The 26,581-nt window shown below is 43.8% G+C and overlaps 1 protein-coding gene across 2 annotated transcripts in view; it reads left to right on the forward strand.

Moving 5' to 3' along the window:
- Positions 1 to 26,581, forward strand: part of LOC101934209 (gap junction beta-6 protein) — a 70,963-nt gene that overhangs the window by 33,320 nt on the left and 11,062 nt on the right. Inside the window, exon 1 of one of the 2 annotated variants that reach the window (XM_005312220.5) lies at positions 19,625 to 19,971. The exons of the other annotated variant lie outside the window; for it this stretch is intronic. The gene's annotated coding sequence lies outside the window, so the exon portion shown is untranslated. Of the gene's footprint in view, positions 1 to 19,624; positions 19,972 to 26,581 lie in introns of those variants that run through there. 2 annotated transcript variants of the gene reach the window in all.

Genomic DNA, 26,581 nt, shown 5'->3' on the forward strand with positions numbered 1-26,581 from the left:
GTAAGGAACAGGTTTTTTAATCTTCATAATCATTCCCTAATAACAAAAATCTACCATGTACTCACAGAGAACAACTGATCCTGAGCCATTGCAGTCAGTGGAACTTTTCACATTGACATTGTGACGTTGCACCCCATCAGATGTTATGGAAATATGCTTATGAATGTATATATGACATAACTGGAATGTGTTTTATGCTACATATGCCATGTAACATATCTATGTAAAGGTTATGATCTACTGAATATATTCATCCTATTTGTATGCATGTGTCATTGTTGTATTCAAAGTTACGAATATTGGCTGTATACTTGTTTGATTTTAAATAGCTTTAGTAAGGCATTTGGTCAGCTTCTTTAGAAAGGAATTTGCAAGTTAAGTGCCCAATAAGAAGCACTTAACGGACAATGGATCTTGGAAGGCTCCAATCCACATAAGAAGTCTACATGAGGATGTTCAAGGTAGCATGTGAACCATGGCTGCTACCTGTAAGTTCTGAGTCATGCATGGACATGTGACTTGCCCATGTGATTCCAAAACTCCATCTTGTAACTGGAATTCTACATAGGAGGAGGGAGGGGTGTCCACCCACAAGAGAAAGCCTATTTAAACCCCTGGGAGACTCCTCCATTTTGTCTTCAGCTGGCTCAAGAGATAGCCTCTCCATCCCCAAGGATACCTGAGAGAAACTGGAACAAAGGACAGTAACTACAGGGGGGTGTGAGTGATTGCTGGACCCGGACTAGAAGGAGACTATTCTGTAAAAGGAAGCTTACTGGAACGCCTCTGAGGGTGAGGTTTTATCTATATTCAGTTTTCTTACTGTATTAGGCATAGACTTGCATGTTTTATTTTATTTTGCTTGGTAATTCACTTTGTTCTGTCTGCTGTTACTTGGAACCACTTAAATCCTACTTTCTGTATTTAATAAAATCACTTTTTACTTATTAATTAACCCAGAGTATGTATTAATACCTGGGGGGGCAAACAGCTGTGCATATCTCTCTATCAGTGTTATAGAGGGTGAACAATTTATGAGTTTACCCTATATAAGCTTTATTTGGGGTTTGGACCCCATTGTGAGCTGGGTATCTGAGTGTTAAAGACAGGAACATTTCTTAAGCTGCTTTCAATTAAGTCTACAGCTGTTAGGGGAAGTGGTTCAGACCTGGGTCTGGGTTTGCAGCAGGCTAGCAGGTCTGGCTCAAACCAGGCAGGGCACTGAAGTCCCAAGCTGCCAGGGCAGGAAAGCAGGGGCAGAAGTATTCTTGGCACATCAATTGGCAGCCCCCAGGGGGTTTCTGTGATCCAACCCGTCACAGTGGACTTGCACATTCCTTTCTCAAGAAGCTGACCAAATGGCTTACTAAGACTATTTAAAACATATTCCAGTTATGTCATATATACATTCATAAGCATATTTGCATAAAGACTTATGGGGTGCAATGTCAAGACATCAATCAGTATTATTAGTGTTTTTGAAATTTATCTGTATTGCACTAGATCAGTGATACTCAGGCTGAGAGTCATGAGCTGCAAGTGGCTCTTTAATGTCTCTCATGCGGCTCTTTGCAGCACATGATATTAAAGTTATTAACTAATCAGGATGCTTTTACTGTTATTAACCAATTAAGGTAGCAACTTGCACTAAGTTATTAACCTATTTGCTGTGAGAATAATATATAAAATTAAATATTTCCCCATCATACTGTTTGAATATGAATATATAGTACTATAGTAAATGAAACAATTAATTAATACTACTGTGGCTCTTTTGGGTAATGTTGATCGCTAATTTGGCTCATGAACCGCTGATGTCTGAGTATCACTACACTAGATTGTTCAATGGATGCAGCTTCAAGCCCATAATGAGTGATACTTATGAGGGTCTCTACAATGTTAAATTTTCCAAGGACAGTGTTCTGATGTACTATAGCCATAACTAGGTTTTACAGTTTAAGATGATGGACTATAGGTTGATTTTTTTTCATTTCTTTACTATCCATATTGTCTGATTCAGGCCTATTGGAAGTGTTTGGAAAAATACATTGAAAAACCTGAAGTTTATCCTTCTGACACAGGCACAGGATACAAGTTAAGCACTGGAGAGCAGCTCAGTAAATAAGATCTACATATGGCCACAGCCATTGTCTGCTGGCGAGCACCACCGTTAGATCACTGTGATGGTGTGATGCTCCTTGGGGTACCCAGGACTGTGAATCACCTTGTGTACCCCCCCTTCTTGTTTCCAGCAAGAAGGAGAATTACTTGTGCTTAGCTGGGTGCTAGCTCCCTGACATCACCAGCCTGTCAGCCACCCAAACAATCTCCTCTGGGCTATGCCAGCCTTTACTTTGCCTTGCAAGTTAACAACAGGTATACCCCAGCACCTGAGCCCCTTTGAAATGTCCCCCGTGGAGTCCAGGTCCTTATCGACTGAACACTCACAATAATAACAGGTCTGCTATCCACAAAGGAACAATGTACAATGATTCAACTCAGGATCAGCACTTTGTATAATACCAGAGCACTGAGATATATTTATAGTGAAAATAGCAATACACTGATTATCAAAGATTCAAGATATAGTGAGAAGGGATAATAGAAACAGAAGGGTTACATATAAAATAAGTTTAGTGTCTAGAAATCGTTATGATTTTAACAGACTAACCTTCTGTCTAAAGAAGTCCTTTGCAGAGTTTCCAATCAGGGCAAGTTATGATCTCATTTTCATCAGTGTAATCACATTGCTCAATTACTTCCTAGCTGCAGGATAAACCAGTGTATCCTTGCATTCTCCTTCCCCAAACTTCATTGTCTGTACCTCAGAGTGAGGATAACCTCCCAGAGCTTATTCTCCAGTGTCCTGCCTCCCTGTTGATTTCATATCCCCCTGTTGACTTTGTATGTAAATGGCTTATAATGCTTGATTGCATGCAGACTGATAAAGACAGGTGAATAAACATCTTTTGTCTGTCAGAAACCTGTTTATCAGCGCTGCCTTGATACGGACTTTATTATCATATTTTCACTTCATACATAACTCCTTACATACTATCTGTACATACAGTTTACAACCATGTTAATGATCAGTGTGACCCTGGCTTTTATTGAAGACCTCACATGATATTTTTTGGGGAAGCAGAATGTACATATCAGGATATTCTGGTAAGCCTATTGCCAGCTGGCATTGAGTGGTTTGTGGGCCACAGGTGGGGTTTGGGACTGGAAGTGGAGGTCCTCCCTTAGATGTGCAGCCAGGGCCATTTCTAGGAGTGGGCAAGGAGGGCTGTCGCCCTGGGTGCCAACTTCCAGCTGGGTGCTGAACTGCTGAACTGCTTGGCATTTATGTTGCTTGGCTCCTGGCTAAGGCCACTTTTGTGTTCAGCAGCTGGAGTGTTGGTACTAGAACTTGGCACCCCCTTTGGAAATGGATTCAGTAGAACCTCTACTGCAACTTCTATAAGCTCTTTGCCCCCTTCACATATATCAGATGCTATGTCATGGATAAACCCATGGCACAGGCTTGTCCAGAAATGTGGGTACAACCGATTGCTACATGGCATGATTCCCAGCTGGATTCTGCCACTAATGGTAGAGCACCCTTCATTTTAGTCCCAAGAGGCCCCACTGTGCATTATGTGCACATTAAAGGGAATGGGACTCCTCCTTTACATAGGGTCCTAGGTCTAGCTCCTCAAAGGTATTTAGGCATGTAGCTCCCATTGATTTCAATGGAGTTAGGTACTTAATTACCTTTTGAACATCTGGGTTCTAAATCTTTTATACAACAATGATATCCCTTGAACTTAGGCCAATACACAAGTGAGTGTTAGGTCACTAGCACTGAGTATGCTGGTTTAGATCCTCATCTCATGCAAATCAGCGAAGCTCCATTGAACTCAATGGAACCATGCCAATTTAAATTAGGTGAGAGTCTGGTCTATTACATTTTTGTATTAATAATAATCCTCTGGCCCCTAAGTAAGTTGAGGTAAAAATTGTCATTTCTTCCTTGCTGGTATTTGTTTATGCTAAAACAACATATCTTCAGGTTTAATTAATTTCTTAAAATTAAATTAATATGTTTTGGGTCCACTTCAAACATCTTCATTGTCCCAGAGCAAATTAATCTTCTAGCTTGTTGTATTTTTAAAGCTTGCATTCAAAACCTTATAAGCAAAATTCATAAATATGCAAAACAGAAGAGTCCTACTTTACTTTTCATAGAACTTCATTAACAAGTAACTAAAGGTAGAACATTGCCTGAATGCAGCATAGATCAATTCTGTAATACAGGGCTGCCCAGAGGATTCAGGGGCCTTGGGCAAAGCAATTTTGGGGGCCCCTTCCATAAAAAAAAAGTTGCAATACTATAGTAACAAATATTTGGAAATGTAAAAAATAACTAGTGAAATACATTCAAAAATTAATTTGTAATTATTTGAAAATACACTAAATACATTATTTAAAAATATTAAATGCTTTAATGGTATGTATATATTTGCAATTACATAATGGGCTGTTGCTGGGTGATGGTGATGGTTGGTGCCAATGGGCTGTCGCTGCCTGGGGGTGGGGCTGCTGTTGCCCAGGGCTGGGTGGGGAGCTGGGCTCTGGGTTGGGGGGTGCCCGGCTCACAGGGGCTGGGCTCAGAGATGACAAAGCTTTTGGATTGATGGATCATGTTTTAGAACATTGACTCCAACTTTGATATAAAATGAGTTGGTCTTACCTTAATCATGTTCAGAATTGAAACACAATTTGTTAATATGATTATAACACAGTATGATCCTATCTACATTGGCAAGATCAACTGTTATAACATGTTATCAAGTAACAGGCTCCCTGATTTAGCAGTTTTTATTCTACCTTTCTGTGGCATTGTCTATATTAGGAATATCTGCACTGGTATAATTAAATTGATTTAATTACACTAGAGAAAACTATTAATATAGAGGCATTACATTGGTGTGAAGTGGGGTTTATACCTAACAAAAAGCTCTAGTTAGCTTGAAAGCTTCACCCACCTTGTCTCTCACAGATTTATGTGGTAGTTCAGGAAATAAATCTATAAGGCCTTAGATGAGAGGTTCCCACACTGTGATCCATGTACAATGCTGGTCTCTGGAGCATGGGGAGGAGGAGTTGAAATGAACAACAAAAGCGGTCTGTGTCATTAACATTTTAAAGAAACATCAAAACTCCTATTGCACTCAATAGAGCTAGCAGGCCATAAATACTTTTCCAGTGTTTCTTATCTGTGGGAGCAATTGCTGTTGTTGCCTATAACAGGGATGTTATGTAAGTGTGAAGGGAGCTTGTCTACACAGTCAAGCCTAGGACAGGAGGTGTCAACAAAGCAATCTCTATTGAGAACCCCTGTCTTAGCTGTAACAGTGCAGTAACGGTTGGCAAATGGTGACTTTTTAATGGCAACCACTATGTAAATGCTACAATATCAAACTGGGAGAAGAAATCAAGTCATGTCTAGCAGTGGCTAGTTCTAGAACCAGCGTTAATCACTATTTTCATTAGTATCTTGGAGAATGGAGTGAAAAATATGGGCCCCAATCTTATTCCCACAAAAGTCTATGAAAGTTTGCCTTCAATGAGTGAAGAATCAAGCCTTATATCTGTGAACACTACTGAAGTGAGAGGGATTGCAAAGGAGAGGACTAACATATGATCCCAATAAATTGAAGAAATGGGCTGAAATCAATAAGGTGAGGTTCCATAAAGATAAATGCAAAGTGCTACACATAGGCATGAATATTATGCAACACCTGAGAATGGGGAAATACTGTCGAGGCAGAGCCTGACTATGGGAAAGAGACTGGGTGTTAGAATGGATGACAAACGACAGGGTGGAGTCGGTACACTGATGCTGGCACAAACAGGCAGCTGGCATAATAGGTCATATTAATTAGGCGTAAACAGGTTCATTATTCTGCTTTACTCACCATCAGAGTGGCCTCCATTACAGAACTGTGTTCACGTTCGGGCCCCACATTTTTTAAAAAGAGAGACAAATTGGAGAGAATTCAGAGGAGAAAAAAAGAATTATAAAAGGTTTGGCAAAAATGAGGCCTACGCGTGGGAGTTTCAAAAGTGCCTAAGTGACTTAGGAGCACACGTCCCACATTGGAAAGATTTAGGAAATCCTGATTTAGGAAAGACTAAGACAGGGCATGCTCAGTGTAAGGGAAATTAAGACAGCAGGGAGGGAAGATAACTGCTTATGCATACAAAAAGGGATATTATAAAAGGGACAAGGACCATGTATTGTCATTAGCTAATGAGGATGGGAGACAATGGTATGTTTGAAGACTGTGGGGAAGAAGCCAGATGAAAGGGAGTGGGTGAAGGTGTCGGAGGCAGATGAGGGGAAGATGAGGAGTTGGGGCTTTGTAGCAGGTGGAGGAGTTCTTCCAAATCAGAAGCTGGTGGAATAGAATAGATGAAGGAATGAATGAGAGGAAGGGGGAGATGAAAGGGCAGCTAGTCAATTTTCAATTTGAAAAAAATTAAGATCCTGGGCAGAAAGAGCTACCACTGGGGGAAGTGGCTTAAAGAGAATCAAAGATGAAGGAGAGGCAATCGGGAATGAAGCCACACACTCTAAAAGAGCTCCAGGGGTCACAGAAGACAGTCACCAGCCTACCTTCTGAGCAATATAGGGTTCTGTGTAAGAATAGACTTGCACTACAAGAAGTCCCAATGCCTCTTGGACTTTCTCCAGAGTTGCTTAGCAACATGGAGCAAGAGGAGGCTATAAAGTGTGAACCAGGATTGTTGGAACAATAGGATTATAAAATGGACATGTCCACACTAGAAGAAATGATGTGGTTTTACACAGACACAGCTAGTGATTGCTAGCACATTGTAGAATAATAGTGTAGACAGGGCAAGATGTTTGTTTTTATCTTGATGCAGCTGGTTGAGGTGAGCCATAGAACGGAGCCTAGAATTCATCTTGACCAGCTACATAGAGGACAGACTTTACAACATGTTACGTATCTTATTGTAACAACATGCATTTATTTACAGTGTAGATATGGCTTAAGAGAGTGGAGAAGAAAAGGAGTTCAAGTGGAGAAGAGAAAGAGGGTCGAGCTGTAATCAGAGGTCATGGGCTCAGCAGAGAAGAGGGAGAGTAGTGAGAAAGGTAGGCGGTGGAGAGAATCAGGATGGTCAGAGATGTTGTGTCTTGGAGTTCACAAAAGTAGGAGATGAGATGGGGTGGGAGGAAGGTGGAAGGGGAGAGTAGGTAACACAGAGGGAGATAAGGAATGGCCAAAGAGTGGAAATTCAGTGCGGGAAGGGTCATCCAGAGAGCATTTTGGGGTGTGAACTAAAGGTCAGAAGCCCAAGCATGGACTTGGATGTGGAGCTGTTTCAGAGCTGCAGGTTGAATGGGTAAGTTAAGGAGAAAAATTGGCCGGCAGCAGAGTTGGAGGGATCTTTAACATGGGAGCTGAAATCCCAAAGAATGAGTGGAGTACACGAAGGAAAGGAAGAAAGAGGAGCCAGGAGCTGAAATCAGAAGAGGAGCCTGGAGAATAGTAGCTAACAGCTAGACAGTGGGAAAGGGGAGAGAAAAGCTGGGTGGGGTGTGCTTTGAAGGAGGCAAAAGAGTGGCTGCAGAGAAGCGCTGGAAGCGGGAGGGACAGGAAAGCACCAGGCTGGTGCTGCTGCAATGTGAGAGAGGAGGGGAGACCACTAGTGGAGGGCAGCCACCAAAGCAGAGGGGAGAGCTAGGTTTCGATATGGGGGGAGTGAATTGTAAGACAGCTTGCTGAAGATGGAGTGGGAGTTCTAGAGTGCACAGGAGAAGGGAAGGAAGCTGATGTGACCGATTACTGTGGGACATGGTAGAAAATGGAGAGAGCTATGGGAAGAGGCAGGATTGGAACGAGGCAAGTATGAGACAGAGGTAGAGATGTGCTGAGTACTTGGAGGATGGATGGGGAGAGAGCTGTTGCGGCAAAGCAGAGCACCACAAAGAGAGCAGAGAATATTGGTGGAATAGAGAGAGATAAGGGAAGGGAGCAGCATGATAGAGGAGAGGCACCAAGATAGGAATGTTAGAAACATAGTGGGGCAGTGATTAGCAACAAATTTGGAGGGGAACAGTGAATTAAAGTGACAGTCAGTCGAGTCAGTCCAGGGAGGCAGCAGTCCGTCAGTTAAATCAGGTAACAATGTCTCAGTTAAATCAAAGTGGGGAACAATTAACCAATTACAGTAGCTTGGAGCCTCCATGGGTACATTTGAAGACTGGCTTGCTGCCACAGAGTAAAGAAATGAATGCTACAGCTGGCTGCTTCATTCAAAATATCACAAAGACAACCTTGTATTAGTGATGACAGCTCCAGCTGCTCCTCATTTCCTCATGGAAAGGAGAAGGGTGTTCCAGACTGGCAGTACGTCTGAAGAAATCATTTATAATAAACCCTCCTCCCTCACTAGTTTCGGAAGGGGCCATCAGCCTTCCAAACTGGTAAACAGCATCATAAGGTCAACAGCCTATCTGAGGGTGGAGTTGCAGCTGGGAAGTCCTACCCTTCAGAGCAGGCTGACAATTGGTATCCAGAGCTATCAGTCATAGTAAGTGGCCTAAGAGACTGAGAGGCTCAGACAGCATGGTGACAGGCATGGTATAAGAAGGACAGATAGATTGTGCAGTCCCCAGATTTGAGTATTTAAAATCAATGTGGAAGCAAGACTAGACACCAGTGAAAGAAGCTAGCAGAAAATCAATTAACCAAGGGAAAGTAAGAAATTAGTTTCTTGCACTTCCCACACATGGGCAGATTCTGCCACCCTTAATCCCATTGAGTAGGAAATTTCACAGTGAGTAGTCCCATCTGAAGTCAGTGGAAGTATTTGACAAGTAAGGTACTTCTTAACATGCGTAAGGGTGGTAGAATTTGGTTCAAAGGTTCAGTGATTAATGACATGAAGAGATATGAGGTATCTTGAATGAAAAACAATAGAAGGTAGCAGAAGCCAGGAACATCAGGATAGAAAGGTGTAAAACACAGCAAAATCTAAATAGACAACCAAGTAGGGTATACTACAGAAATCAGTAATACACATAAGAAAGAAATAGTCATAACAGTTAGGTAGACAAGGCAAAAGAAGTAGGAATTATCTTTACCAATGTATATAAGATCCTTAAAGAAAGCAGTGTAAATTTGGACTATTTTAAGCAATATAAGTTCATTTTCTGGTATGTAAGTTTAAATTAGAACCAACTTCAATTCTACAGCCACAGCATTAAGGAGAGAACACCACAGCACCACCTAATGTAGAAGGACAATCTACTTTTATAAAAAGAACAGGAGTACTTGTGGCACCTTACTTGTTAGAGACTAACAAATTTATTTGAGCATAACCTTTCGTGGGCTACAGCCCACTCCATCAGATGTAGCTCACGAAAGCTTATGCTCAAATAAATGTGTTAGTCTCTAAGGTGCCACATATATTCCTGTTGTTTTTGCGGATACAGACTAACGCGGCTGCTACTCTGAAACCTACTTTTATGTTTACCTGGCCAGTGTTCAACATGTGGGGAGCATGTCTTACTGTTTATGGGGAGAGGGTTAATTGTCATGTTGTGGGAGAAAAGAAATAAACACCTGGAGCAGACTGAGCTGGTAGTGAGATGGTCATTCTAAGAACTAGCAACATCAGATTATAGTAGTTATCATGAAGACAAATCACTGAAAAACCTGTACATCTTACTAATTAAACAGCAAGTTACTTAGATGCCAACTAAAATTGTTTTTTAATTGCCTGGTGTCTGTAAGTATCAGGAGTAACCCGGTGACTGTAGATAAAAAGCAACTTAGGTCTGCAGGTTTCTGACTACCTCTTCTCAAATCTGCAGAGAGATACAGTATTGCAATCCTAACTCCGTCCACATCTTAGAACGGTTTACACATTCTCATCACCTGTTACTAAGAGCTACCTGTTACAGTAGGTGAATCTCAGTAATTAACGAACAAGTGATTTTTAATTGTGCATTACACACAAGGAATGTTTATAATACTACAAGCTCTTACTAGGTGACTATATTGAGAAGGAGGTGAATGTTTAGGTGTCACTCTTGTGTAAAAAATGTCTTTGGCTATGTTGGTCATGACCATAGTTCAGAATGAATTTTCTCATTATCCCAGAGGGCCCAGCTGAGATTATTCTTGAGGGTGCCTGTCCTTTCAACATAGTCCTCCCTTCAACAAATTCCCTTTCCCTCATGTCTACTAATCCTCTTTCCTCTACTTTGTGCTTAAAAGTTGTATCACTTTAAATATACCAGTAGAGTTAATGCAGTACAACCCCCTAATGTGGATAGAGTCATAGCAGTATAAAGGAAGGAGAATAATAAATACAATATAAATTCAATTTTAATTTTTTTATAATTTTGACAGATAATACTCTTTATTAAGCTTTTTTTCAATTTTTATCTATTTTAAATTTTCACAGTTCTGGGAAATTATGGTAGAAGGTTAGGGGGGTGTTATAGACTAATTATTTTATTGTGGTAGATATTGAAATTCAAAAAGTTAAAGCTTTATAACCATTAAAATGTCAATTGTGAATATCACATGTCAGAAAATACAACGTAAATATCCTGAAATCAAACTCAACTAAGTTCTCAAGAAGAATTTTTCTTACTTCACCTATCTGTAAACTTCAGTTATTATTGATGGAAATATTTTTTTACAGGTTTGTGTGTATACAGTGAAGTTGACACTGACTGACTTCTACTGATAAAAATCTAATCCATCCAAGACTAAGTATAAATCACCTTTGTAGCAGTATAACTATGTCCACACTATGGGTTGCACCAATATAACTTTTGGTAAATAAAATATTAATTAGACCCCATTCAACATATCAAAGCTGTGTGTAGAGCAGGCCTTATTCTCTCCTCCACATGGCTGAGTGGTCGCGCTCCCCTTCTTTCCTCTCCAAATAATCTCTTACTCCTATACACAGACTGGTTAGTAAGAAGGAGAAGATTGAGGCCTTGTCTCTATGGGAAAGGAGCATCAGTTTAACCTAATGTATGAATTTAAACTGGTTTAATTAAACACGTGCAACTCTTCCATGCAGACAAGTCCTAGAGACCTATTTTTCCCAGCATGAACCAAAGGAGAATATCTTATACCTCTTTATAGCCATATTTACATTAGGACAAAAGGTATATTTTAACATGTGTTAACTAACCTGTTAAAATCCTAGTGTAGACAGGGCAAGGTGTAATTTTAACATGTTAGCTGGTCAAAATAAACTTTAAACTTCTTCTGAATTTACCTACAATTGCCCTGTCTGCGCTAGGACTGTAACATGTTAGCTAACAGGTGTCAAAAATATACCTTTTTTCCTAGTGTAGACATAGTGTTTGTGTAGACTGTGGAATTCTACAATTTGACCACAGTCGTAGGTGGAGCACTGAGGGAACAATCCCATGTCTAAGATAAGAGTGACTGGAATCTGCTCTATTTTATTCAAATTAGGTGCAATCCTAATCCTCCAGGCATATTGCCTGGGAGGCTACTTCAGCTGAGAAAAATTGGGCACTCCTCATATTAATATAGATGCTTGAATAAGAATGTCTGAGCTGCATTGGGTAATAAACAGGTGACTTTTAATAATGCATTACGTAGGAGATCTTTATGATACTGCATGTTGTCATTGAAGTAATTATACTGAAAAGGAAGTGACTCTTTGGGTGTAATTTTGGGCCTAATACTTTGATGTGATTTGCTGAGTGTGTGTGAAGAGCCCAGTGAGCATTGTATGCCAGACCCTTCCAGCTAGTCCATCAGATTATACTTATGCAGAAACGACCTTCTGTTGCTAATTAAAATTAAACAGTTATATAGAAAAATAACTCACCAATGTAACAGACAATATTAATAGTGTTGTACTCAACAGTTAGTTTATAGCATTAACTCCACATGAAAGCCTTGCGTGCCCCTAATAAAATGTGTCAGAGGAAAGTGTAGTTTTAGCCATGTCAAAAGATATCCCCTCACCCACCTTGTCTCTCAGAGAAAAGTATGCATTTGAGACCTATCTCCACAGCAATTCTATGTTAACTTTCTACTTGCTAGAGTTAGATTTTCTGACTGGACTACACAGCCCTCCTTTGGTCTAGTTCTTAACTGTCATGCACTCTGCATATTACAGAGACAAGATGGGTGAGGTAATAGCTTTTATTGGATCAACTTCTGTAGGTGCTTCTGTTGGTGAGAGAGACAAGCTGTCTAGCTTACACAGAGCTCGTCCTCAGGTCTGGGCAATATGCAGCCTGAATAATCATTTATATAACTGCAAAATAGGTGTAAGCGCTACCAAATTAGAATGGTAGCATTTTACACCCACTAGGCAGTTTGTAGACACTGTAAATTATGACAAAAAGTGCTAGGCAGTGGAGAATTACAGCCCTGCACCTACCCTATGCATAGTGCTTCCCAGATGCACCTCCAACACTTGGTCACTTTTTGAGCCTAGAATATGACTAAAGGCTTTGTCTTCACTGCCAAAAAAGATGTTTTTACTGTGAGATAATTAAAGCTAAGTAGCTGTAAAATTCTAGTGAAGACAAGGCACTGTCATGTTTACTACAAGGTAGATAGGTGAGATCAGCTCTATATCCCCACCCGTGTTTGACTTCATCTAGCCTACCTTGCAGTGAAAACAACAATATGTTGTCTCAACAAGGAACAGCTATCACTTTTTTGCGGTGAAGACTTAGGGTATGTCTACACTATGGGATTAATCCGAATTTACAGAATTCGAATTTTGGAAACAGATTGTATAAAGTCGAATGTATGCGGCCACACTAAGCACATTAATTCGGCAGTGTGCGTCCATGTACCGGGGCTAGCGTCGATTTCCGGAGCGTTGCACTGTGGGTAGTTATCCCATAGCTATCCCATAGTTCCCACAGTCTCCCCCGCCCATTGGAATTCTGGGTTGAGATCCCAGTGCCTGATGGGGCAAAAAACATTGTCGCAGGTGGTTCTGGGTACAGCCTCACCCCTTCCTCCATGAAAGCAACAGCAGACAACCGTTTCACGCCTTTTTTCCTGAATGAACACAGCAGACACCATACCACGGCAAGCATGGAGCCCGCTCAGCTCAAGACAGCAGTCATGAACATTGTAAACACCTCGTGCATTATCGTGCAGTTTATGCTGAACCAGGACCAGAAAAACGAGGCAAGGAGGAGGCGGCGACAGCAGCGCGGTGACGAGAGTGATGAGGACATGGACATGGACACAGAATTCTCTCAAACCGCGGGTCCCGGCGCTTTGGAGATCATGTTGTTGATGGGGCAGGTTCTATCTGTGGAACGCCGATTTTGGGCCCGGGAAACAAGCACAGACTGGTGGGACTGCATAGTGTTGCAGGTGTGGGACGATTCCCAGTGGCTGCGAAACTTTCACATGCGTAAGGGCACTTTCATGGAACTTTGTGACTTGCTTTCCCCTGCCCTGAAGCGCCAGAATACCAGGATGAGAGCAGCCCTCATGGTTGAGAAGCGAGTGGCGATAGCCCTGTGGAAGCTTGCAACGCCAGACAGCTACCGGTCAATCAGGAATCAATTTGGAGTGGGCAAATCTACTGTGGGGGCTGCTGTCATGCAAGTAGTCAAAGCAATCATTGAGCTGCTGCTACGAAAGGTAGTGACTCTGGGAAATGTGCAGGCCATAGTGGATGGCTTTGCTGCAATGGGATTCCCTAACTGTGGTGGGGCGATAGATGGAACCCATATACTTATCTTGGCACCGGAGCACCAGGGTACCCAGTACATAAACCGCAAGGGTTACTTTTCAATGGTGCTGCAAGCACTGGTGGATCACTGGGAATGTTTCACCAACATCAACATGGGCTGGCCGGGAAGGGTTCATGACGCTCGCGTCTTCAGGAACACTACTCTGTTTAAACGGCTGCAGCAAGGGACTTACTTCCCAGACTAGAAAATAACCGTTGGGGATGTTGAAATGCCTATAGTTATCCTTGGGGACCCAGCCTACCCCTTAATGCCATGGCTCATGAAGCCATACACAGCCTGGACAGGAGTCAGGAGCTGTTCAACTACGGGCTGAGCAAGTGCAGAATGGTGGTGGAATGTGCATTTGGCCGTTTAAAAGGTCGCTGGCGCACTTTACTGACTCGCTCAGACCTCAGCCAAACCAATATCCCCATTGTTATTGCTGCTTGCTGTGTGCTCCACAATCTCTGTGAGAGTAAGGGGGAGACGTTTATGGCAGGGTGGGAGGCTGAGGCAAATCACCTGGCTGCTGATTACGCGCAGCCAGACACCAGGGCGATTAGAAGAGCACACCAGGAAGCGCGGCGCATCAGAGAAGCTTTGACTGGCCAGGCTACCGTGTGAAAGTTCTGTTTGTTTCTCCTTGATGAAAATCCGCCCCCTTTATTGACTCATTCTCTGTAGGCAACCCACCTTCCCCCTTTGATCACAGCTTGCTTTCAAAGGAAATAAAGTCACTATCATTTAAAAATCATGTATTCTTTATTAATTGATTATAAAAAGAGGGAGAGAACTGACAAGGTAGCCCGGGTGGGATTTGGGAGGAGGATTGGAGGGAAGGATTGATATTGGCTATCTTCTATTAGCTGCTGTAGAACATCTCGTCTCGCGTCCTCTTTTTCCGACGCCTTATCTGAGATAGCCTTTTGGACGGAGGAGGGAGGCTTGAAAAATTTGCAACTGCTGGAGGGAGGGAAAAAAAGGGAGAATTTTTTTAAAAGATACATTTTACAGAACAATGCTTATACTCTTTCATGGTGAACAACACTATTCACATTACGTAGCACATGTGATTTCTGTGCAAGGTCGCATTTTGCCTCTTAATATTGAGTGCCTGTGGCTTTGCTGCTAGAGATCACAGACGCAGGTCCGGGCAACAGAATTCGGCTTGCATGCGACCATGGTAAGCCATTGTCTTTCGGCTTCTGCGTCCTCCTTTCCCACATACCAAGCAAAGCCTGTTGAGTGCTGCGGTTTTCCTGTCAACCTTCAGCAGCAGAAAACAAACTAACCCCGCCACAACCATCCAATTCTCTGGGATGATCGCTTTATCCCTCCCCCCACCACATGGCTGGTATCAGGGAAGATCCCTGCTAGCCACACGTGAAAAGCTTAGCGCCAATGCCCCCCCTCCCCACGCTTGGCTTACTACAGGGAAGGATTTCTTTTCAGTCACAGGCAAACAGCCCAGTAGGAAGGGCCACCTCTGTCCCCTTAATTAAATTCCTGTATTTCAACCAGGTTACCATGAGAGATATCATTCTCCTGAGGATTACACAGCGAGATAAAGAACGGATGTTGCTTGAATGCCAGCAAACACCAGGACCATACGCTGCCAAGCTTTGTCATGCAATGATACCAGATTACTTGCTACTAGCATGGCGTGATCAAGTGTCCTACCATGGAGGACGGAATAAGGCTGCACTGCCCAGAAACCTTCTGCAAAGGCTTTTGGAGTACCTCCAGGAGAGCTTCATGGAGATGTCCCTGGAGGATTTCCGCTCCATCCCCAGACACTTTAACAGACTTTTCCAGTAGCTGTACTGGCCGCGAATGCATCCCAAGTCCTCAGGGCAAATTAATCATTAAAAAACGCTTGCTTTAAACCATGTTTTATATTTTAAAAGGTAAACTCACCTTAGGTTCCTTCCATGGTGTCATGGTTTTGGGTACTGGCTTGGGAGGGTACTTCAGTCAGGCCAAGAAAAAGATCCTGGCTGTTGGGGAGAACGGAGTGCTGTGTGCTCTCCGCAAGCTTGTCCTCCTCCTCCTCCTCCTCCTCTTCCTCTTCCCCGTCCACAAAATCCTCAGGTGTGGCTGATGAGATTACCCCCACCTCGGAATCCATGGTCAGAGGTGGAGTAGTGGTGGCGGCCCCCCCAGAATTGCATGCAGCTCAGCGTAGAAGCAGCATGTCTGCGGCCCTGACCCGAAGCGACCATTTGCCTCCTTTGTTTTATGATAGGCTTGTCTGAGCTCCTTGACTTTCACGCGGCACTGCTCTGAGTCCCTATTGTGGCCTCTCTCCATCATGCCCTTGGAGATTTTTTCAAAAGTTTTGGCATTTCGTCTTTTTGAACGAAGTTCTGCTAGCACTGAATCTTCTCCCCATATAGCGATCAGATCCAGTACCTCCCGTACGGTCCATGCTGGTGCTCTTTTTCGATTATCGGCCTGCATGGTTACCTGTGCTGATGAGCTCTCTGTGGTCACCTGTGTTCTCCTGTGCTGGACAAACAGGAAATGAAATTCAAATGTTCGCAGGGCTTTTCCTGTCTACCTGGCCAGTGCATCCGAGTTCAGATTGCTGTCCAGAGCGGTCACAATGGTACACTGTGGGATAGCTCCCGGAGGCCAATACCATCGAATTGCGGCCACACTAACCCTAATTCGAAATGACAATATTGATTTCGGCGCTACTCTGCTCGTCTGGGAGGAGTACAGAAATCAATTTTAAGAGCCCTTTATTTCAGAATAAATGGCTTCGTTGTATGGACGGGTGCAGGGTTAATTCGATTTAACGCTGCTAAATTTGAATTAAACTCATACCTTAGCCCTGGTCTATACTACAGAGTTAGGTCGACGTAGGCTTCTTACATTGACCTAACTCCATAAGCATCTACACTAAAATGTAGCTCCCACCAATGTAACTCACTCATTACACCGACTTACATAACTCCACCTCCGTGAGAGGCATAGCGCTTAAGTTGATGTAGTGAGGTCGATGCAGTGTCAGTGTAGACACTGCATTGCTTACATCTAGGGTGACCTGATGTCCTGACTTTATAGAGACAGTCCCAGTATTTGGGGCTTTGTCTTATATAGGCACCTATTACCCATCAGCCCCTGTCCCAATTTTTCACACTTGCTATCTGGTCACCCTATTTACATTAACTGTTGCTGCCTTTTAGAAACCATCCCACAATGCCCCACACAGGCAGTTAAATCAGTGCAGGTGCACCTGGTGAGGATGTGAACCACCAACACAAGGAACAAAATGTGAACATGTAAAACTGATTCAATTACTACCATGACTGTATGTCAATGTAACTTAGGAAGACTTAATTTTGAAGTATAGACTTGCCCATAGCTAGAGGCCTACCAACTTCACAGTCCATTTTGGTAAATTTCACAGTCGTAGGATTTTAAAAATCTTAAATTTCACAGTTTCAGATATTTAAATTTGAAATTTCACTGTTTGTAACCGTGGGACTCCTGACCCATAAGGGGGAAATGGGGTAGTTGCAAAACTATTGTATGTGTGTGTGGGGGTCATAGTATATCGCCACCCATACTTCTGCGCTGCTGCTGGCGGTGGCGCTGCCTTCAGAGCTGGGCTCCCAGCAAGCAGCCACGGAGCTTCCTGCAGCAGGGGGTGGAGGGAGGTTCCCGGAGGTGGGTCTGACCCGGCCTTGGGAGTGGCCCACGCAGGGGAAGAGGAAGTCCTGTCCCTCCCCAGCCCAGATGAGACTAGCAGCTGGAGCCAGGGACTAGCAGCAGCTGCCGCTCTCTGGCTGTCCAGCTCTGAAAGTAGTGCAGAAGTAAGGGTGGCAATACTGCAACCCCCCTACAATAGCCAGATTTCATGGGGGAGACCAGATTTCACCAGACAGACCAAATTTCACAGTCCCGTGACACATTTTTCATGGTTGTGAATTTGGTAGGGCCTTACCCATAGCCTAAACAGCCCTGCTTTCTCAAGATCCTCCAATTCAGCTAAAACTAAAAGTGTCCATTGTTCACAGTATTGTTGACCTTTGAATGAAAAGGGCTGATGGAGAGGGTGGAATTAGTGAACTAGTGTAAATTGCTATGATCTGTTAATGAGACTAGGGTGTGATTTGCACAATGACCCATACTGCAAGTAAAGAAAGCTCCAGATTTCATTTTAAACCTTTATTACATTAGGAAATGGGTTCATCTCTTCCAAAGCAAGGACATGTTGCTACAGCATCAGAAGTTCATGGCTGTTAGGAAAATACATCCTTTTGTGACATATGCTTGAATTGTATGGGACTGATCCTGCAGGCACTCCACACACATAGAACTCTCAATGAGTTTAGGAGAAGGATCAGGCCCCAGGTATTTACTTCTTGTCTAGTTCAGTTTGCTGTTACAAAACTGTGGGCATGATCCTGACCTCACTGGAGTGAATGGCAAAATCTCCATTGACGTCAACTGATAACAATTTAGAATTATCCTAGTATGTGATTAAATTGCTCATTCTAGGCATTCCCACCTTTTTTTCCTTGATGGATTGATATTGGCTATCTTCTATTAGCTGCTGTAGAACATTTATCTGGGATTATTTGTTATTCTTGTAAATGAAGGGCAGAGGAATTTAGCTAGATGGTGTTATCATCTGGGCCCTTATGCTGGTATTCCTGGCAAGTACGAACACATCCTTCATCTAAAGCCGGGGGGAACTGTGCTAGCCACAGCACAGATCCAATTGTGCATTTTGTTTGGAAGGGGAAAGGGTTTGAAACCACTGCATGAAGCGTATGTGTCTGACAGAGAACTAAAAGTGCAAGGTACAAAGTACAAAGACAGGGAATTTTGTTTCCGATAGATATGAAAAATAAAGTGTTTCATCAGCAATTTGATGGGAACTGAAAACTGGGTTAGCCAAAGTCTTGCTCTGATGTTTCTGCATGGGATGAAACATTTAATTTCTCAATTTATTTCTATAACATCTCAGTTTCTTTCACAGTAAACCTCAAAATCCCAATACATTTCCCATCCAAAACAGACTAAAACCTCGCAAACCAAGGACTGAGCCTTCTCCCTTTGCCAGTGGCAAAATCCCTATTGGCTTCACTGGGAGAAAGACTGGATCCCTTTTGCTGAGAAAATTGCCAATTTCAATATTTAGATTTGGAGGAAGAGGAATTCAATCCTTGTAATTTAAGATAAAAGAAAAATAAATTTCAGTAGCAAATCCACTTTGGGAGGTTTGATAGTCCAAACCAGAATTCCTTAGCCCATGCCAGATTTTCCTGTTATACCAAGGCACCCCCAATGAAGAAAGTAGAGGAGAAATTTTGATTGGTGTTCCATCCTGAGAGGAGAGTTTAGCACTCAGTTAAAACTCCCATTGACTCTAGTAAGGACTTGAGGACTGGGCCAGCTACCTGCACTTCCTGCCTTCTGTATTTTGAGTTTTGAGCATCCCCAGTTCAACCTTCCTGTCCTTGAATAGTCTGGCAGAAGGTTGTCTTAATCCAGGCTGCAATGCTAGACACTGTCCTGGCAGGAAGGGAGCCCAGTGAGGTGCAGCAGTCATTGCTTAACCTATGGTGAAAGGAGCAAATGGCTAATCTGCTCTTTTCCTGATGCAGGGAGTTTGAACTTGGAGAAGCAACTCGCAAAAGGGCTGCAGCATTTTCAAGGTTTTCCTCTCTGTGGGGAGTGGTGATATCAAACCTGCCAAATGGGGAGTGATAGAATTAACTTGAAAAATAACCCGACTCCTAGCCAGGGAGGGGAAGTTCCCCTAACTTTAGCCCCCCATCCTGCTCCTCCCCCCGTCGGTCAGCCCCCATTACACTGAAACCAATGGGCCAGGGGCCCCGGGCTGCTTGTTGAGTAGGGCTGTGTCTTCACTGCAAATCCGCTGGGGATCGGGACTGTCCTCTCCGCCCGCCCCCGGCCCCGGGCTGAGGCGCTCAGGGGAGGAGGCGGGCATGGGGCGGGTTAAAAGCAGCTGCCGCCCGGGGAGCGGGCAGGACCCTGAAGGCTCCGCAGGACTCAGGCACCGACACCCGCAGGCAGAGCAAGGACCGCGCGCAGCGGAGCTTGCGCCGGCTACTCCTGCCCCGGGCCTCCCGCCCGCCCATGGTGCCCGGCGCCCAGCGCGCAACAGGGGCTCTCATCTGCGCGCGTGGCTGAGACAGGTGAGCGCGGCGCCGCTCTCCCTGCAGGGCGGCCGGGGCGGGGGAAGCCCGCTGCGGCGCTGCCTGAGCGCCCGCTTCCAGCGCCGGGGGAGACGAGGCGCCCATCCGCGCTGCAGCCGGCCCGGGGAGCCGGGCTCCGGGGCCAGCCCCGCGCGGGGGGGGGGGAGGCGTCTCTCGTAGCTCTGAGGGGCAGCGGCCGCCAGGGGTGAGGCGGGGGGCGCTGGGTCTGTGTGTGCCGGGGCAAGCTCTGATTCCCTCGCACCCTTACTGGCCTTTCCCAGGGACCGCGGGGGGCACAGGAGCGAGCTACCCCTCTGGGGCCAGGAGTTAGGGCCCGATCCTGCCCCCCCCCCCATAGAAAGTAGGCAAGACTGTGGGGGAGGGTTGGCAGGATCGGGTCATTGAGACCGGTGCTAACCCGGTGATCTGTGGAAAGGCGTTGCGTTATAAAACTGGCTCGTTCGGTGGCTCCTAGAACCTGTTCTTTGATTCATAGCTACGTGGATCCTGAATCTGAATCCTCCGGGCAAGGCTCCTCGTCCCTGCCTCTCCCGGGGTGCACTTTGCATGGCCTCTGTGTTAAGTCCCATAAGTTTCCCCTCTTTAAGTCCTGTTGTGTGAAGGGGTTCTGTCTGTCAGTCCATTATGTGTGTTCCTTCAGCTGCCCGGTGACCTTCTGCCATGACTGTCGCTCTGGGTTCATCTTTTACACGTGGCTCGGGTATTTCCGTCTTCTTTTCTGGATAACCTTAGAGATAAGGGGTTGTTGGACTATCAGGAATCTCAAGCATTCTTCTTCTACTGATGGTCCCTATTGTATTCCATAGGGTTTACGCGTGCTCCCCATGCACCCAGAGTTGGATAATTTTTTTATAAATTCATTCTATTTGTTACTTACATGATATTGAGCAGCTTTTAACTAGTTTAAAATGCTTCAGCCCCTGTCAACAAGACTGTCTTACTTGCCCATGAATGTATACAGGGTTTTCGTTACACTGGACAAGATTTGTAATGCGCTCAGCATCCAAAGGGCAGGGTAAATAGGGTGAACTGTCTGGCTGAGTTTTGTAAAAAGACTGGTTTTTAATTTACTTGCATGACAGGTTTGGTAAATTGACTGTTTGAAAGGCCACCGTGCTGTAGTATCTATTTTTGTATGCTCCTCTTGCTCTTAACTTTCTTTCCCTCCCTGCTAATTTTAACCCAGGGAAAATGAAATACTCCAGTGCTGTGCTTGAAGGGACACATTGTCTGTAGATTAAATGTTAAATTAATTCCTGAGAGAAAGGATAGACTTATGGTTAGGGCTTGGGAATGGGAACTAGGGCACCTGGATTCTTTTCCTGGTTCTGCACAGGAAGTCTGAGGTAAACTTTGGAAAGTCACTCAATCTCATCTATAAAATGGATAGAATAATACTTAAATCTACTTCACAGGTGCATTGTGAGGCTAAATTCATTGTTGCTTGTAAATCACCTTGATATTCTTGTACTAAAGGTTCTCCAGAAGTGCAAAAAGTGTGTGTATACAACATATGCATTCTTTACCTGTTTCACTAATAAGTGGGCTGGAGGCCCAGACTTGACTTTCTGTAGAGCATGAAAGCTTGTCACTGTCACAAACAGAAGTTCCACCAATATGTGAGATTACCTCCCCACCTTGTCTCTCTCATATCCTGGGACTGATGTAGCAACAACAACACTGCAAACATTAAATATGAAAACATTTAAAATGTCTTACTTTTTCATTCCTTCACTCAGCCTGGAAAATGTAAATAGATTAGTAAATTTCACTTTTGCTTCCATTCTGGTTGTTTCTGGTTCTCCTGCACCAATCCAATGTTGCTGGTTTTGGGATGAAGATATTTAAGGGAAAGTTTAAATCCAAAAATCTGCTTTAATTTAACTTTTCATGAGACTTTAAACACTAGTATTACTATTAGCTGTCCACTTAACAGTGGACAATGTCTCTATAAGTTCACAAGACCATGACTTCAGAGAATTAAAGCAACAAGCAATATAAAGGCAACAGCTATTAAAGGTAATTTGTGGCATGCCTTATGTGTTTGGCTTCGTTTTTTAAAGAGATTCTCACGAAGGTAAACAGGCTTGCATCAAAGGACAGGTTTTATCCGCACCATTACCCCAGCTCAGAGTAGACCACTCCTATAATTTACTGAGGAAATAGGAAATGAAAGGTGTGAATCAGGATAAATGTTTCCTGATCATTGTGGCTGGCTTTGCTGACATGAGCAGGAGTCTTGCCTGAGTAAGGGCTGCAGTACCTGGCTCTAGACCATAAGCAGTTGAGATAGATGGTGGCTGAAAGCTTCCCCAGGGCACTTTGGATAGAGCTGCCTTGTCCTAGTCAAGGTCTTTGGGCAATCAAGTCACAATGTCCGGGTCTTTGGACTGCGAACTCTAGTTCTGTCCTATTTCCTTTTCCATCAATAGAGCAGTGTATCCATTTTTCTCATGTAGCACAGAAATCTTCTGAGTGAAGAAGAATGGTTCAAGGGATTGGGTAATGGGCTAGACGCAGGTGTCGGCAACCTCTGGCACACGGCTCGCCAAGGGAAGCACCCTGGCGGGCCGGGCCAGTTTGTTTACCTGCCGCGTCCGCAGGTTCGGCTGATCGCGGCTCCCACTGGCTGTGGTTCGCTGCTCCAGGCCAATGGAGGCTGCGGGAAGCAGCACAGGCTGAGGGATGTGCTGGCCGTGGCATCCCGCTGCCCCCATTGGCCTGGAGCAGCGAACTGCGGCCAGTGGGAGCCGTGATTGGCCGAACCTGCGGACGCGGCAGGTAAACAAACTGGCCCAGCCCACCAGGGTGCTTCCCTTGGCGAGCCGCGTGCCAGAGGTTGCCGACCCCTGGGCTAGAGAGTCTTTCATTTTGAGGGTGCTGGTTCCAATCCACCCCTTGTTGATAGTGATCACAGATTGTTACCCTCTGATGCAAGATATAATTCTGTTGAGTTCAGAGTCCACTTATAGCCAAAATGAATTTGTCTTGGGGAACTCAGAACTCTTGCAAGATGAGTTTTGCAAGAAAAAACATGGTTAACAGTGGCTGAATTCAGGCAAGAATTCTTCTGACTCGTGTCCTACTTTGCATAATGAGAATGTATCTCATATGGAAAAGTATTATGAATGGCACCTCTCACCAAGCAATAGTAGGTTAATTCACAGTTATGGGGAGAGTGAAACAGTGGCAGGTATTTCTAAAAACTATTCAAAGTTCACTTTAAATCTATATATTTTTAGACATATCAACAGAACCTTGCCAAATCCATCCTTTGTGGTGCTGAGTCACTATGGGAGCTGAAGACACTTCATCTTGCAGGACTGAGCCCTTATTCAGTAAATAATTAATTGACAAATGTATATTTGCTTGCTACCTGCTTTGCAGTGTTACATTTTAATCCAGCAAGTAAAGATCTAATTATCTCTGAGTCTTCTGCTTCTGGGTTAATTAGTACAGTGGCTCTCAACCTTTTCAGGTTACTGTACCCCTTTCAGGAGTCTGATTTGTCCTGTGTACCCCCAAATTACACCTCACTTAAAAGCTACTTGCTTACAAAATCAGACATACAAATGCAAAAGTGTCACAGCACACAATTACTGAAAGATTGCTCACTTTCTCATTTTTACCATATAATCTTGAATTTACATTTCAGTGTATAGTAGTATATAGAGCAATATAAACGAGTCATTGTATGACAATTTAGTTTGTACTGACTTTGCTAGTGCTTTCTGTGTACCCAGTAGTAAAACTAAGCAAATATCTAGCTCAGTTGATGTACCTCCTGGAAGACTTCTGTGTAGCCCCAGGGATACACATTCCCCTGGTTGAGAACCACTGAATTAGTACACACCAAGCACCTGTTTTCCTAAGGCTAGAAGTGCTTGAGATTGAAGAAGAATAAGGAAAATATATCGTTTCAGCTAATGCTCAAGCCTGCACATATCACACACTGGCTGTGGAAGGTACTCAGGGCAGACAGTAGACTTTGCCTACCACTGATTTAAGTCAGACATATGATCCTTACCTGTCATTGTAAATTTGCTGTAAATTTACCTTTCAGTTACTAACTGCCTTCACTTGAAGACAGAACTGTTACTGTACTTGTAGAAGAGCACTTAAGAGCTGCTAGAGAGAACTGCCCTGGCTTCTAAGAGGGTGGGACTATTGCTTTGATCTTTATCAACCACTTTGTAATTCTTTAATAAAAGTTGATCATCTTTTTGCTTTGGGTGTTCCTGTTGGGCACTCTTTGATTCTTCGGTACACAGCAGCAGAATTACAAATTGCTGCAAGTTTCTTTGCATTGTGAAAGGAAAGGCTTTTTAGCTGCCAAAACCCGAGTTCAGAGTTAAATTTTCTTCCACAACAAAACTGTGAGAACAGTTTTCAGAGTAGCAGCCGTGTTAGTCTGTATCCGCAAAAAGAACAGGAGTACTTGTGGCACCTTAGACTAACAAATTTATTAGAGCATAAGCTTTCGTGGACTACAGCCCACTTCTTCGGATGCATATAGAGTGAAACAATATATGTTTCACTCTATATGCATCCGAAGAAAGCTTATGCTCTAATAAATTTGTTAGTCTCTAAGGTGCCACAAGTACTCCTGTTCTTTTTGTGAGAACAGTGTCGTCAACTGCTGAAGGAAAGACACTGAATTCTGTTATAGCTGTGTCTACATTAGGGCTTTTACCAGTAATTATTTTGGCAAAAATCGCACCCCTACCTGAGTTATGGTGGTAAAACTTGGAAGTGCACACCAGCCTTTAGTGTACCATAGAACTACTGGTTTGAATGGGGGTTGCAACTAAGATCAGGCTCATTCTGTCAATGATTTGGGATCGTAAGCAGTTTAACGATTCTAAAGCTTTTCTGATGGAAAAAATTAGCATGCAAATTGCCACACCAAGACAGAGAATTGTCTCCCAACACTGGCCAATGCCAAATGCTTCTGTTGAAGACCTGATAATGCACTTAAGTGTGTGATGGCAGGTTTAACTGCAGATGCTACCCTTAGTCATATTTAATATCTAAAAGCATGCTGATGAAGGCAACAAAGGGGCAGTTCAAGGCACACCCAACATCAGAGGAAGTCTGAGCCTGACTAGCCAGTGGAGGCACCATAGACATCCATGTCCATATGCAAGCCTGGGGAAATGAGTAAATCAGGATAATATTTGTAGGTGTGGGGAGAAGGGCATGATCTTATTCTGAATTTGTACAGCATCTAGGGCAATAGGACACCATTACTGACTGGTTCTTCGGTGCTACTGTAATACAAACAAATAATATTACATATGCTGCTTTTTAAATTTTACTAGTAAGCTATTTGCCTGGGTAATATCCTGTAGCAGTGAGTTCCACACGTTAGCTTTACATGACCAGAATAAACTTTTTGTTTTATCTTTTTCACCATTTTATGAATACAAACCCAGCATGCTTACATACACTGCAATCTCTAACACCTGGTTTGTTGAAGCTATATTGTTAACTTCTGATTAAAGATCACCTGCTGTACCCAGCTTTTAATTGAGGCCTTGTCCACACTGCCACTCTACAGCGCTGAAATTTTCTCGCTCAGGGGTGTGAAAAGACACCCCTCCCCCGAGCGCTGCAAGTTTCAGTGCTGTAAAGTGCCAGTGTAGCCAGTGCACCAGTGCTGGGAGCTACTCCCCTCGTGGGGGTGGGTTTTTTACAGCGCTCTCTCCCAGCGCTGATGCCGTGACTACACAGCCACATTAAAGCGCTACCACAGCAGCGCTTTAACGTTGCTAGTGAAGACATACCCTGAGAGTATGGGCACGTCTTCACTAGCAACATTCAAGTGCTGCTGCCTGAGCGAGAAAATTGCAGTGCTGTAAAGTGCCAGTGTAGACAAGCAGAAAGGCATCTGTTAAGGAGGGAGTCACTGTAATCTAATCACTAAATCTTGATGATTCCAGCACTCAGAGCTAGTATCATAGGGGTTAGCAGGGCAAGCACATAGTGCCCTCTCGCTTTGCAATTGCAGCTCTCATCTCTAGTATCCTGATGCTGTCTTGTGTAGGGTGCAGTACCCCTCTGCTGCTAGTGATAATGTTGATATCCTGGTCCCCCTGGTAGCTCAGCTGGAACAGCAAAATAACCAATGGAGTAGTGCAGCTGTGACTGGTGCTGAGATGTGCAACAGCTTGATCCCCATTTCAAACCATTTTTTGATATAGAAATGCTCTTTTAATTTTTTATTTAAGGGATGAGTTTCTCTACAGTGGAGACTGAAAGCTCAGTTACTCAATGTCACTGAGTTCTGTGGCTCCCTCCCTACACTGTGGTCTCCCCAGCTCCTTCCTTTGACTCTAATCTCCCTATATATCTCTGCTTCCCTTTTCTGCCTCGGATTCCCCCAGATGCTCTTGCTGCTGCCTCTGCTATTGCCTTTTGCAGGAGATGAGGGGTAAACTGCCAGGCCTCCGTCCAGCAAGGAATTTAAGTCAATGGGGCTATTTGTATGCTTTAAGTTATGCTCATGCTTAAGTGTTTTGCTGGATTGGGGTCCTAATGCGTGTACAGTGGCATGGCAGTTACAGAGCTGTGCTGGCTATCTGAAAAT

This window comes from Chrysemys picta, chromosome 1 (assembly GCF_011386835.1).
Source record: "Chrysemys picta bellii isolate R12L10 chromosome 1, ASM1138683v2, whole genome shotgun sequence".
In the NCBI taxonomy this organism is placed as follows: Eukaryota; Metazoa; Chordata; order Testudines; family Emydidae; genus Chrysemys; species Chrysemys picta.